This window comes from Eulemur rufifrons, chromosome 15 (genome assembly GCF_041146395.1).
Source record: "Eulemur rufifrons isolate Redbay chromosome 15, OSU_ERuf_1, whole genome shotgun sequence".
Lineage (NCBI taxonomy): Eukaryota > Metazoa > Chordata > Mammalia > Primates > Lemuridae > Eulemur > Eulemur rufifrons.
The window spans coordinates 11,552,527-11,566,787 of record NC_090997.1 but is presented as its reverse complement, the minus strand read 5'-3'; the positions used below and the strand labels follow the sequence as shown (position 1 = coordinate 11,566,787).

Here is a 14,261-nt window from a genome sequence, read left to right as displayed (position 1 = left end):
GTGTGTGTGTGTGTGTGTGTGTGTGTGTTTGCATGAAAAAAACAAAACAAACAAGACTTTGAAAAGGGAAGTTTTTCTTCTGCAGAGTTATCTTCTTCTAAAGTTTAAAATAAGAACTACTTAAAAAGCTGAGAGTTTAGAGAAATGAGTACTTTCTCTTAAACATTCAAATGGGTGAAAATGACTTGTAATGCCTCCCTCAAGTATTCAGGCAATCGGCAGTTAAGGGCTTTTTTTGGAGCTGGCTGTCACAGACAAAGGATTTCTCAATTTAAAAAAAAAAATCATTTTTATAGCATTAAATAGTAGAAATGAACGCCGGCAGCCCTCTTGACGCTTTCAAAATGATTTATTTTCTGAAATGTCCCAGTCCATTTTAATAGATGACTCTTTGTTCTTGTCATCCAGGGAGGTAGCTGCGGCCGGGGTTGCCATAGTTAAGGTTGGGAAGTTCAGGGTGTGGGCGGACAGGGCTCCAGGAGCAGCTCTCGGGGAGCTTCACACTTTTATTACCTGAACACAGCAGCAGGTTGGTGCCACCACCTACGTCCAGACAAGCCAGCGCCACCCTTGCCCGGAGTCCCTGCTGCCGTTCTCCCTCCCGGAGAGGGACTCTCCAAATGAACTTTCTGTAGTCCAGGGAGTGAATTTGAAATCATTTTTATTTCTGGCCTCCCTCTCTGAACCAAGGGAGCAGCCGGACGTGGCAGGACAGTTGTGTCTCGTATGTCTTTACTGTAGCAGTGCTGTGCAGCTGTGCTTCGTGGAACGGTGCTCTGTGCAGAGTGTGTACAGGTCCCCAGGAGAAGTGCAGAAATTGAGAGTAAAGAGCCTAGAAACTTCCATAGAGATTTGGCAGAACAATCTATCGAATAATAAAAAAGTAGCCTTGTATGTTCTATGAATATCTTTTCGTTTTATCCTGCTAGCAGTTCATTTTATTATATTTTATGAAAATATTTACCTGTGATGGTTTGGAAACTAAAAACCAAACAAAACTGGTCCTTCCTCACAAGTACAGGGAGGCTCTGTGCTATAGCACGTGGACACTGCCGCAGCCCCCTCCGAAGCAAGTAGGCTGCTGGAAGAATTTGGGGAAATCACAGCACCTACAAATTATATTGTAATCAAACATGGACCACCCTCCCCCCCTTTCTCTCTGTGACTGTTTCCTGACAGCAGGGGCTGCGTGTAATTCATCTTTGTGGCCTCTTTGCTCAGTGCCCTGCCTGGCCCACCATAGGCCTTTTTGAAAACGTTTGTTGATCGCATGCTTGCCTGTCTCCTGCCTCCCCGTGATGTGAGAGAGAGTGAGGGCCAGCCTTGGGAACCCCCTGGGGTTTCGGGTCGTGTCCTCTGCAGGATGGTGATGGAGAGCTAGGAGCAAAGTGATGAGGCAGTGACCTTTCCTCCTTCTCTCCCCACAGAACCAGGTCTCCTCCTCCCACCTGCCGAGCAGCATGAGAGCAGCATGACTGGGCGGCCGCAGGAGACACCCCCAGAGCCAGGCCCCCAACTCAGCCGTCCGCTGCGGAGCTCAAGGTGAGCTTGTTTTCCTTCCTCCGGAAGGCTGAGGGATTTTCACGTTAACAAATTCTGTACGCCTTTGCAATCCCTTGCCACGTGCTAGAAGAGTAGGGTTTCCTGGACAAGGGTAGACTTACACAGTACCTGTCAGCCTAACTAACGGGTAAGGTGTCTCATTTTGGTTAAGGGAGAGGCTGATGCGAGCAGAAAGGGCGCCGAACTTAGTGTCTGGAGATGGAACTGTCATTATTCTTCCACCACTTCCTGAATCTGGGACCGTGAACGGGTCTTGCAGGGATGAGTATCCAGGGAATTTTGGATGGAAGAATCTCTGGGCTAGGAGGGAATTGGAAAGCCTGCTCGGTCCGTGGTCTGAGACTCCTGGTACTGCCAGACAGACTCCTGTCCCACACAGAGTCTGAAGGGGCCTTAGACGGTCAGCCAGGCCATTTCCTAATCAGCGTTAGACAGTTAATTGCTAGGAAGTTCTTCCTAATATTACGACAAATTCTGCCTCTCTTCATTTCTGTCTGCTGGTCTCTGCTCTGCCATTTGGAACCACAAAGACTGAACTTTCAAAGACTCTTCCACATGCCTTGGTCTCTTTGCATCTGACTCTGACTTTCTTTTTTGTACAAATTCTCACGAGAGACTGACGCTGCTCACCTGTCCTTTCATCCCCTCTGTGTTGGAAAGGGCTTTATTACCTCCAGTGTCTGCCCGGCTGGTGGCTCACTCAACCTGTGCGGTCTTCAACAGAGAACCATTCGGCCGCCATTCCTTCTTCAGTGAATATTAAAAGCCTCCTTTGCGACAGGCACTGTGCTAGACCCTGGAGATATCTCAATTGTCAAGAAAGATAAGGTCTGTGTCTTTTTTTAGGACAAAACAGGTTTGGATCCTTGAAAAGAGTTTGAAATATGCATTGAGCTACTTCTGTGTGCCCCTTCACTCTTCAAATTTTTTCCATAAGAACTTGAAAAAATGTATATTTGTTAATTATTGAATACAGCTTTCTATATATGATCATTGAGATAGGTTAGTTCATTGTGCTGTTCAAATCATCTGCAGTATATCCTTATCTGATTTTATCTGATTAATCTATCAATTATTGAGAGAGGTGTTTTAAAATTTCCCACTGGATTTGTCAGTTGAGTCTTGCAGAGCTGAAATTTTTGCTTTGTATATTTTAAGGCAATGCTATTTGGTATGTAGATGTTTAGAACTGGTATATCTTATTGACGAATTAGGATTTATTTCTATCCTTATATGCTTTTAATTTTTTCTGCTCTTTCTTTTAGGTTGAGATGTTTTCCCCAATTCCATTTTCCATCTTCTTATTTGGAATTTACATGCTCAGTGTCTTTTTCTTCAGTGATTATCCCAGTTATTTTTTTTTTTTAGAGATGGGGTCTTGCCATGTTGCCCAGGCTAGCCTTGAACTCCTGGGCTCAAGTGATCCTCCCACGTCAGTCTCCCGAATAGCTACCCAAGTATTTTGAGTATTTTAACATGCATACTTAAAAGTCTGGAATTAATCAGTATCTTTCCTTTTCTTCCAAATGATACAAGAACTGTAGACTGGTTTAATTCTAATCACTACCTTTCCCAGTTTATATATTATTGTTATCCTGTGTTTTCCCTCTACCCTATTTTTTCCTACACATTAGACGTCACTGTTTTTATATAAATATTTATTTATATTTATCATATATTTTTATCACCATCCTTTCATGAATTTGGGATCATTTTCCTTCTGCCTGAAATAAATCCTTCAGCGTTATCTTTTAGTGAGTGTCTGTTGGTGGTAAACTGTCTCAAGGTTTTTCTGTTTTGATTTGGTTTGGTTTGCTTTTGGTTTGAATTGGTTGAGTTGAATGCCTTTTGCTCTCAGTTTTGAAGGGTAGCTTTCCTGGATATTTTTTCTTAGGTCATTGAAGCTGTTACTCCACCACCTCTGGCATTGAATATTGCTGTTGAGAAGTTGGCTGTCAGTTTAATTGCTGTTCCTTTGTAAGTGATCTGATATTTCTCTGTTGCATTAAAGATTGTCGTTTCCTTGTGTGTTCTGCAACTTCATTACCATGTGTCTTGGTGTAAATTTCTCTGTCTTTCTTTATTCTGTTTGGGTTTTGGGATTCTGAGAGCTAAAGATTTGTATCTTCCAACATTTCTGGAAAATTCTCACCCTTCATTTCTTTGAATATTGCCACTTCCCCATTCTCTCTAATCTTTCCTTCTGGAACCTCACTTAGATATATATTAGACCTTCTCACTCTGTTCTCTGTATCTTAATCTTTACTTTATATTTTTCATCTCTTTGTCCTTGATGAACTCTGAGTAGTTTCTTCAGATCTATCTTCTATTTAATTAATTTATTCTGTGTCTTTTTTTTTTCTTTTTCCACCTCACACCTATTCTGTGTCTTAAATGTTGTTTAATCCATCCATTGAATTTTTTTCTTTTCATTTCCTTTATTTGTCATTTATGGAAGTTCTGGGTCCATTATTTTTCTTTTCTTTTTTTTTTTTTTTTTTTTTGAGACAGAGTCTCACTCTGTTGCCCTGGCTAGAGTGAGTGCTGTGGCGTCAGCCTAGCTCACAGCAACCTCAAACTCCTGGGCTTAAGCGATCCTACTGCCTCAGCCTCCCGAGTAGCTGGGACTACAGGCATGCGCCACCATGCCCGGCTAATTTTTTGTATATATATATTTTAGTTGGCCAGATAATTTCTTTCTATTTTTAGTAGAGACGGGGTCTCGCTCTTGCTCAGGCTGGTCTCGAACTCCTGACCTCCAGCGATCCACCCGTCTCGGCCTCCCAGAGTGCTGGGATTACAGGCGTGAGCCACCGCGCCCGGCCCATTATTTTTCAAATCTCCTTGGTGATTTTTCTGATTTCTTATTTCTCGCTCCTATTTGAAGACTTTTATTTCTTTAAAATAATTGAATTAGCTCTTTAGAAATTTTATAAATTTATATCTGGCAATTTCAGAATCTGAAGTCTTCGCAGGTCTGATTGTGCCATCTGTTGTTTCTGCTGTATTCATAGTGCCTTGTTTCCTGTGAGCTGCTCGTTTTCCTTGGAACTTTACCTCTGGGGATTACCTGAGGTGTGGGTTGAAGCTGGTGTTTTCAGAGAGGATTTGTGTTAACTTCTGCTAGTTGTCTGGGGGGCACTGCCAGCCAGAAATCACCTTAAATTAATTCTCTACTGAAGACTTCCCTGGCTACCCAGGTAACGTAGACTGCCAATCTGTGGAAAGTTCAGCTTATGATTATAAATTTGCAGACGAGGTATTTTTCCCTCTTTCTGCCCAGCCCAAGGCCCAAGGTCAAGTTTCCCGACAGTGCCCTTCTGTGCTGTGCATTCAATTCCCACCCACCAAGAGTGAGACATTGGAAGTCCCAACTTTATGTAGGGGTCTCCCTAGGCAGCTCTCATTGGGAAACAGAGTCTCTAGTGTTCAGCAGAAACCCTCAGAGCAGAGGCCAGCTGTGGTGCCAGCTCATCTCCCAGGGTTCCTGCTTTTGGCTTGTTTTGGTCTTTGAGGAATCTTTCCATTTATACCAACTCAACAATGTGTATTCCATCTTCATATTTAAAATGATATCCAGTGTGTTAGCTGTTTCAGTTGGGATCGGGTAGGGTATCTGGTCTACCATATTGCCAGAAAGTATATCTTTTGTCTTCTCCACAACAGCCCTGTTGGGCAGGAATATATATTCCTTTTTCACAGAAGAGTGAACCGAAGCCCAGAGAGGTTTTGTAACTAGCTCTAGTCACAGACCCAGCAGGGGAAGGACTGGGAGAGAATACGTCCCCCGCTCCTATCCTCCTTCACACCTTCCCTCTCCCCAGGATAACTGTTGACCATGGGGAATGAGCTTTATGCTCACAGAGGATATGAGTTTCTACCAAAATGCTTTAACTGGCTGGACAGCTTTGTAAAATTTGTTTATGAATCTACTGTTTATCTTCCTTGAGAGAGGAAATGGCTTCTGCGTATCTTGTGGCTGGTTTCTGCAGCGGTCACCAGCAACTTCCCTGCTTGGTCTCCCCTCTGCTAAGGACACGCTGCTCTCTCCTTCCCACCGTCTTCCCTTCTCCCTCTCCCCGTCCTTCCTGCTGTCGGTTTTTCTGTTTCCGGGTGGTGTGCCTTTCGTCGGAGGGGAGGCTACAGAGCACGGTGGTTTGGCTTTTGTGGCTTTGTGGGTCAGGGAGAAAGAGCTGAGTTTGAACCTGGCTCTGCCGCTCACTGGCCTAAGCTCTCTGAGCATCAGTGTCTTCATCTGTAGCATGGGGCGACAGACAGCTGTCCGAGCACCGAATGAGATGATGCGTGTAGAGCCTGCAACACGGAGCATGGACGCCCGCAGCGCTGAGCTGGTGGTAGTTACTATTACGACTGAGAACACCCCACTTCAAGGCCAGTGCTCTTGTTCAGTGATGTTTTAAACGGACAAAGCTGGTTTATAAAATGGGACGAAAGTGGACACAAATCTAGTGTAAATGTGAGGCTCCCAGCCTCATTATTATGTTCTTCAAACTGGGGTGTTTCTAAAAAATACTCTGAGAGAAGATAGAACACACTGGTCTAGCCAGTGTTTGTGGGGGACAGAAGCCAGGGCAGGATCCTGGCAATGGGACTGAGCCCCCACGCCCCTGACCGTGGCCCTCCCTCCGAGCGGTGCCCTGTGTTGTGGCGCCGTGTGGGGCTGGAGCCGCCGCCACCGCTCGCCCTGGAGGTTGCCCCTGGGGAGCCTGGGGGATGGCACTCCGCTCTGCGGACACGTTTCCGGCAGGTGATGGGGCAGGGGAGAGGGGACTTTAGTGTCCATTCGCCTCCTCTCTGTGAGCTGGCATGAGACTTTTCATGTCACAGGCTCCCTTTAGTCAATGGCTTCATGTCACTCCCAGATTGGGATCGCTTCCTGATCAGCTGTCAGGCAGCATCTCTTTTTTCAATACCCGCTATTCATAGTGACTCTGGGCCCTGCACAGTGGGCAAGTGATATGAAAAAGTGCATGAAGTTGCTGTGAACCTAAAACAGCCCTAAAAATTAAAGACTATGAACAACACAAAGACTTTATAACCAAAAAAAAAAAAAAAATGCTTTAAGGATAAAACATCTTATAAGATCATCGGGTATTCAGAGTAGATATCCAAGGAGGAAAAGCACCGTTCCCTTGAGTGGTCGTGGAAGACTTCCTGGAGGAGGCAGATTTGAGCTGGCCCATAGGGGCAGTTAGGGTGAGGCAGCTGGAGAAGGAGCCTCATGCATCCTGAGGGTGGCAGTGATGTGAACTGGGGATTAGAGATGAGCATCCTCATGAGGCAGTGAGACCCTTTGTCCAGCCCCACAGACAGCCTTTGTGGCCCCTCTTGGAGAGCCATCTCCTATTATCTGTAGCCCTGAGAAGTCCTGCAGCTAAAGTTTGAGTGTGTTTCACCAGGTCTCCCAAGTGTTTGACCACTCACGGCTGATGAACATGGAGGTCTTGAATGGGTTTGCATATAGGGCTTTTGTCTCTCTGATGCTTCAGTTCATCTGGGCCGCCGACTCACTTTTGTAAAACAGCTATTGGCAACTTTCTTTAAAAGTTTAGCCTTTTGTGAGTACCAAAACATTATTTGGAGCCATTCTTTGGTCTTCTTTTTCTAAGCATTGCTCAAATATTTAGAAGGGTGAAGGTTGCTAGGGAGACTGAGCAGGGACACTGTCTGAGTTAGGGAGGGGGCTTCTTTGTTCTCCTGACTCCTGAGACGATACCCTGGATAGTCTCCACCCAGCGAGTAGCTGAGCCTGTCTGCTGGGCGTTAAATGCCCTGCCCACTCCACACCCTCCTCCCCACCAGCAAACCTCAAAGTCTATTAACAGCCTCTGTCCTGATAATGATTCATTCTTCCTGCCCCTCCTCCACTCTAGTTACTCAGAGCTGAGCCAAGATTGATTACTTACAGCAGCCAACTGGCCTTGCCCATGGAGAGCTCACCTGGTAAATTAAATGTTCTTCACCAGATGACACCCCAGGATGAGTTCTCCTTGTCGGCTAGCCCTGCATGGTGCAAGAAGGGGTTGTCCTAGATGCAGACAGAGACCATCTCCAGAACCAGGAAGCTGGGACGCATCATGTCTGGGGCTCTCTGAGGAATTTGAGGTGCTGGGGTTATTGTGGGTATAGAGACAGAAGACACCCCAGACAAATTGCAGAGCCACATAAAAGTCAACAGAAATATGTTCTAAATCAAGTCTTTAAGTGCTACTGTGGAGATTGGCCATCAACTCCTTCTCACTGTTGGGTGGTCTCCCTTCTAAAAATATTTTAGTGACATTTATTATACTGTTATTCATATCCATTATTCTATTTTTTTTTTAATTACAACATTATATCTAGAGTTTAAGGCCACTCTGATACCCTCCCCCCTTCACTCTCTTTTCCCTTTTCCAAAAGATGGCAGAACTGAGACTGAAATCCAGGCATCCTCGCTCCCTGCACTCTTTGCCCCTGTAGCCTGGGGTCCTTAGGGATCCGGTGTCATTGGTGGAAAACTCTGCTGTCTTAGTATCTCAGCCCAGGACTTGTGGGTGTCCTGGGACAGGCAGGGTCTAGGGAGGTTCTTCCATCTAAGCGTTAGCAGGTCAAGGTCAGGGGGAGCTCCTTGGAGCTCAGCGGGCCCAACAACCTCATCTGCAGAAGCTGAGTCTTTGGTGCGGGGAGGGGAAGTCATTTGCCCAGCAAGGTCACAGGGCCAGTCTCCTTTTCTGTTCGGTCTGGGTTATCTTTATGTTGGGTTTGCATTTCCTGAATACATAGCAACTGGGTATGGGGCGGGGGTGGAGGGCAGGGGAAGTGGGCTTACAAGAACCTCATCTGAGAATGTTTAAATTTCCTGTGACTGTCCCGTGAAGAGGGAGATAATCTGCGTGCACGTAATCAAGTGGTGAGGGGGAGACTTGGTTTAGGTCCAGGAGACCAAGAGTGAGAGGAAAAGGAGGAGGGCAAAATGAAAGCTATTCGGAGAAAGCTGTGACATTTTTATCGATGAAATAGGAACAAATAGGAGTTTGTTTGTGCTTCAGTAATACCTTCTTGTTTGTATTTTTGGAGAACACTCAAGCCACGTGGAAGCCCCGGCCTCACTCTGGTAGCAGTGGTTTGTGGTCTGTGGAGGCTCTCTGGCTTGGGACCAGGCGCCTTAGACTCTCAGCTCCCTCAGGTTGGCTCCTACCAGCACGTGTGATCTTCCAGAAACCTCTTTCCCCCTCGGAGTTTCCATAGCTTCGCTCCAAATGGGAATAAAACTTCCTGCTGGGTCTGCCTCACAGGAAGTCATGGGTGTGAGAGTGCCCCCCAAAACTGTGAGGGTTAGGTTGGCCTCATTTTTTCTTTTCTATCCGTGAGACTGGCTGAGCTCCGAGGGGGTCAGGAGCTTCCACAGGGGGAGGCCCATTTCCCCATGTTTTACCCATCAGGTCAGAGGGCACATGTGGCCCCAGATGCCACCCCAGACTGCCTCCCTGGGTCAGCCATGCCGGGCAGCTTGTCCCCCGTTTCTTAGAGGGGGCTGATTGTTTAAGCAGGAGGAGAGGCTGTAACTAAAAGCAAGGAAACAGCCAGTTTTCTGGAATCTGAGAGTTTAGGGCCCTCTTGAAACAGGAAAAGAAGTAGAGTATCACCTTTTCTGATATCCTGAAGGGACTGCAGTGACTCCAAGTAACTGAGGTGCACCCCCCTAACTTTTTTCAATTATGGTAACTATGGATATTGTTAAGCTTTAGGTGGCCACCAAGTAATTACTTCTCTTTTCCTCTCTTGGGGCCTTGAACTGCTTTAAGAGCCAGACCCCAGAGAGCAGAATGCCACCTTCGTCACCACTGACACCAAGTTGGGGACCTCAGCCACACTCCCATTTCCTCTTTTGCACCCCCTGAATGGCACTGACCCACGTAGAACCCTAGGCCTGTCTCTTGAAGGGCCAGCCTACCCCAGGAAGCTTCCTGCAAAGAACAAGCAAGTCACATGAGCATTTGTTTGCATCCTTCTGTTGACCGCCCTGCCCCGTGAGCAGTACGCTGAATGTAGTTTGGCCTTTCCACGTCTCGGGATCTTCCTTTGCCATAAAAATGAATGTGCCCTGGTGTGTTGATGCTTTCAGGAGGTGATAGGGTAAGTGAGGTCGTTGGTCCCTACCTGGAAAGGCCACAGGCTTGTCTCTCTCTTCCCTCCTGTGCCCACTTCCGGCAGTTCCTGCTGCCCCTGAGCACCGTGCTGCTAATTGAAACAAAGAGAGGGCTAAAAGTTGCCCAGGAAACAAATAACCAAACCAAATCAATCACGACTGAGTCATTAAGCCTGATCTAAACTGTACCCAAGTCAAAACAAAACAACCGAAGCCGCACCCCAGGCAGCGAGGCTGCTCAGCCCTCACCGGGAGCCACACGTATCCCGTACATTCTCTTGTTGAACCTTCTTAGAAACCTGGGCCAGGAGGCACTGTTATTCTTCTTTTACAGACGTCAAAATTGAGGCTCAAAAGCCACGTTAGGTGGGCCTGCCAGCGTTACTGACTTTGCCAGTGGAAGATGGAGATTTGAACCCCGATGTTCTGACCCCAGAAGCAGTGCTCTTGGTGCTTCTGTGAGGAGAATTCTTGCCACCGAACCGATTTGTTTCTCTCCAGTGTGATGTTCCTGATAAGTGGAACACTGTCCAGATAACTAGAGCTTAGCCCTTTAAGCCTAGAACTTTTTTTTCTTTGTATAAAGTGCATTAGCTTCTTTTTCACACTTCCAAGTTCATGACTAAATGCTAGAGTGTTGAAGGTTGCTAGGAGCTGACGGCCAGATGTGTGGGGCGTATCTACATTGTCGTATAAACCAGGTTTCCTCAAGGGTCAAAGTTGAATCTCACGAGTGCCACGCTGCTCCCCTCTGCAGTGGGAACAAGGGGTGCCGCAGGGTGTCAGAAACAGCCTCATCCTTCGCCATCAGAGGGCCCAGCCCAGCCCTCCAAAGGTTGGGGGCTCAGCCTTTTTTCACCAATTATATGACCTTGGGAAGCTTGTGCCCTGCATGTTAATTTCCTCGTCTTTTTTTCAAAATAGAGGAGATAATTCTGATCTCACAGGTTGTGGGGACAGAACAAAATAGTGTATGTCCATGCCGTAAACAGTGCTTTCTAGAATGTTACTATTGGCCATGAGGATATGCACACCCTCCCACGAATTCTTTGATGTCCCTATTAAAGACTCAGCGTTGGGCCAGAGGACTTTGGCTGTGGCCGGGGGAGACTGGTCTCTGAATCCGCTGATGCCAAGCACACACACCCTGGGGTCCGGAGCAGACCACTCTGCATCCCAGCATCGACTTCCTCATCCCAGGGCTGTGAAAGAGATGGAACCATGAGCCTTTTACTCTTCTGTTCAAATAAAGAAAGAAATGAAAGGAATGAGATAAAAGAAAAATCCATTTTATTTAACCCATGGCTTTTTTTCCATTCTCCTCTCCTTGCTGTGAGTGGGGCTGCCACTTAACTTTTTTTTTTTAATTAAAAAAAAATGATGTTCTGGGTGATGGGACATAATATTTAGACATGTTGAGCTGACAGTTGATGGGTGTGTTGTCAATACACCATCACCACAAATCACGTTCCCAGGGTTGATCGGGAGGAGATTTGTGTGTAAATGTGCGTGAGCGCTCACAACCTGGATGATTTAGAGTGATTGGGGAAGGGCCCAGTGACCCGCATCAAAGGCAGCTCTCGGGGGAGGCTAGCGACAGGCCGGGGTCAGCTCATCAGAGCCTGGGGGGAGGTCGGCTTCCATTGTGATGTGTTCTGTGTTTGCTGTGGGAGCAGCAGACCTCCCCTCCGTCCCGTCCTCCGTCGTGTCTTTGGCACCCAGTGGGTGCCGCGTATCGTGCTGACATGAGACACTCCTTAAAAGAGGTCCCAGCTTGATGGAGGAGGCAGACAAAACAGTTTCGAACGGTGTGCCAGGGGCATGATAAAGATGTGCAAAGTCCTGAGCCCCCTTCTCGGTGGCTGTCTGGGCGTCCTTCCTCATGCCCCTGCCTTCACTTACTGCCTGGCGTCAGGGGCCTCACACCCCTCCCGGCTTCGGAGCCTCTGTCCAGCTGCCTCAGTGACAACTCCTCTTGTAGGTCTGAACGTGGAACTGAGCTTTGCCACTGCTCCAGTCTGCGTAGATCTGAACCTGACATCCAGGTGCCGTCTGGACACTCCCCCTCCGCACCCCCACACCCCTTCCGTCACTAATGCCCCTTCATCATCATCACCCTCATCCAAGCTACCTGGCCCGGACCACAGCAGCCTAAGTCACCCACATCCTCACTCACCCTCCTCCAGTCCATCGTCTGCGCCAGGGGTCCTCGAACTACAGTCCGTGGTCCAAATCCAGCCACTGCCTGATTTAGCACAGCCCGTGAGCTAAAGATGGTTTGTAAAGGTGAACACTGGGTGGTATGGGAACACCGACTTTCCCTTTGGAGGGAAAATGTTATCCCTTCAAAAAATAATTCCATTCTTCTCTGTAGTAGATCTAGATTACAAAAAATTATACTCAATTATTATTATATTTTCAGTTTCCTCAAAAATTTATAGAAATTTATTTTTTTTGCTTGTATGTGTGTGTGTGTGTGTATGTGTATGTGTATGTGTGTATCTTCTATTTTCCCTTTTGGCTGTAAAGCTTAAAATGTATATTATCTGGCCATTTACAGAAAAACTTTGCTGACCCCAGCACTGTGGCCAGAGCAAGCTTTTCAAAGTATAAATCTGATCAGTCATGTGCTTGCTCACACACACAGTTCAAAATACTTTAATGGTTCGCCAATGCTCTTGGGCTAAAGAGAAAGTTCCTTATCCTCAAGAACCTTGGATGGTCTCACTCCTGCCCCTTCTCCAGTTCCATCACTGTGCTCCTTTTTCCTGCGTTCTTTTAGTTGCTTATGTCTGCCATGTCCCCCCACCACCACCACTGGCCACAGGGCCTTTGCCCATGCTGTCCTTGACTCTGTCTGAAATACAGCTTTCTCCACCCCATTTTCCTTATTTAAGTCCTCCTCATCTTTCAGATCACAGCATCACTGTGACTCTTCAGAGGATCCTTGACTTTTCTGCTGAGGTCATGGCCCTTTATGATAGCTACTCATGTCAGACACAAAATTGCATTTGTCTGTGTGTGACACACACACCCCCAGACTGCAGGCCCCACGAGAGCTGACACCACGTCTGTTCCCACCTCCATCATATCCGCTGTGCCTGGTACACAGCATGCAATAAATGTCTTCTTTCAATGAATGGCTGCGGATCAGAGAAGACTTCATGAAAGATGTTAGGTTCGAACAGGAACTTGTAGACTAGCCATATAGAAAATGGGAAAAAAAGATTTCAGGCAGAGGGACCAGCATTCTGGAGGCCCTGCGTGTCTCCATGGGACAGGTGCTCAAGGTGTCTATGGTGGATGGGTGGGGGAAATCATGGGAAAAGTGGGTGAGGCCAGATCGTGAGGGCCTCCTGTGCCAGGCCGAGCTGTCTGGACACCTATCCCGTTGGCCCAGGGAGCACTGGAGGTTTTAAGCAGAGGGGTGGCAGGGCTGGGCTGGAGGGGATGAGGCCAGCTATGAAGAGATTATCATAGATTAGGTGAGGAGGTGGCCAGGGAAATGCTATGGAGGAGAGGTTGACAGGAACGGATAACTTATTGGAAATGAGCAGGGGTGGGGAGAAGATGGGTTTTTAGGGTCCCAGTTTCTGACCCCAAGAAACCTGGTTCCTGGGAAAAGGGCCTGCAGGCATTTCAGAGGAGTGAAGAGAGCACAAGGGGGAGAGGTGAATGTGGGGGGGGCAGGAAGCAGAGCGGGCAAAGGCCTGTGCCCCCTTTTCTTTGTGAATCAGGGGTCAGGATCATCTGCTGAGACAAAGGGCTTTTGGTTTCAGGTCATGGACGTTGGCCTCTTCCCCCTTTTGCAAGCAGAGGGCTCCACGTGGCCCGTAAATGGGTGGGGATTCGCCTCCGCCTGGAGCAGCTGGGGGCTCAGACTGCGGATTAAATCCCAGACACTTCAGGGGATCTTATAAACCTGCCCTTCCTCATCCTTTTCCAAAAATGCAAAGTCTAAATGTCAGCTTTGTCAGAAATCCTACCTTGAAGGCCTTTGAAAAAAGGAGGTCTGCTCCCTTCAGAAAATGTTTGCTGAGGGCCTGCCCCACCCAGCTGTGCCCTGAGCACCACGGGAACCCAGCGGTCTGCCTAAGGAGCGTGTGCCTGACCTGTAGGTGCACAGTAAGCATTGGAAATGCGTGAAAAGCAGTGCCAGGAGGCATAATGCAGCCACATGGCAAGGCGCAGTCACACACGGGTGCAGCTGACTTTAACCAGCCTCTGCGTGGCTGAGTGGCAGCTGACCACAGCTTGCTAGCCCTGCCCCAGACGGGGCACGCACTGCCGAGACACAGGGCTTTTGGTTTCAGGTCATGGACGTTGGCCTCTTCCCCCTTTCGCATCTACCCCAAATGTAGTCGGGGACTGAAGGAGCACCAACTGCGTGGGTCCCCAAAACTGCTTATGTCAGTTGTACTTGTTATTACAATTATGTATATTAATTAGATGTGACGTAAGCTGAACTAGGAATGCAAAGAAGAAAGAGAAGAGCCGTTTCTATGAAAAGTAAGAGTCACCTTGTTCTACCTCATCTGGGAAGGTGCAT

The 14,261-nt window shown here is 47.5% G+C and overlaps 1 protein-coding gene across 3 annotated transcripts in view; it reads left to right on the top strand.

The window, feature by feature from the left end:
- The window catches only part of TRERF1 (transcriptional regulating factor 1), a 197,961-nt gene that overhangs the window by 129,519 nt on the left and 54,181 nt on the right, over positions 1 to 14,261 (top strand). For all 3 annotated transcript variants that reach the window (XM_069488026.1, XM_069488025.1, XM_069488027.1), the window contains one exon: positions 1,428 to 1,542. The gene's annotated coding sequence lies outside the window, so the exon portion shown is untranslated. The remainder of the gene's footprint in view (positions 1 to 1,427; positions 1,543 to 14,261) is intronic.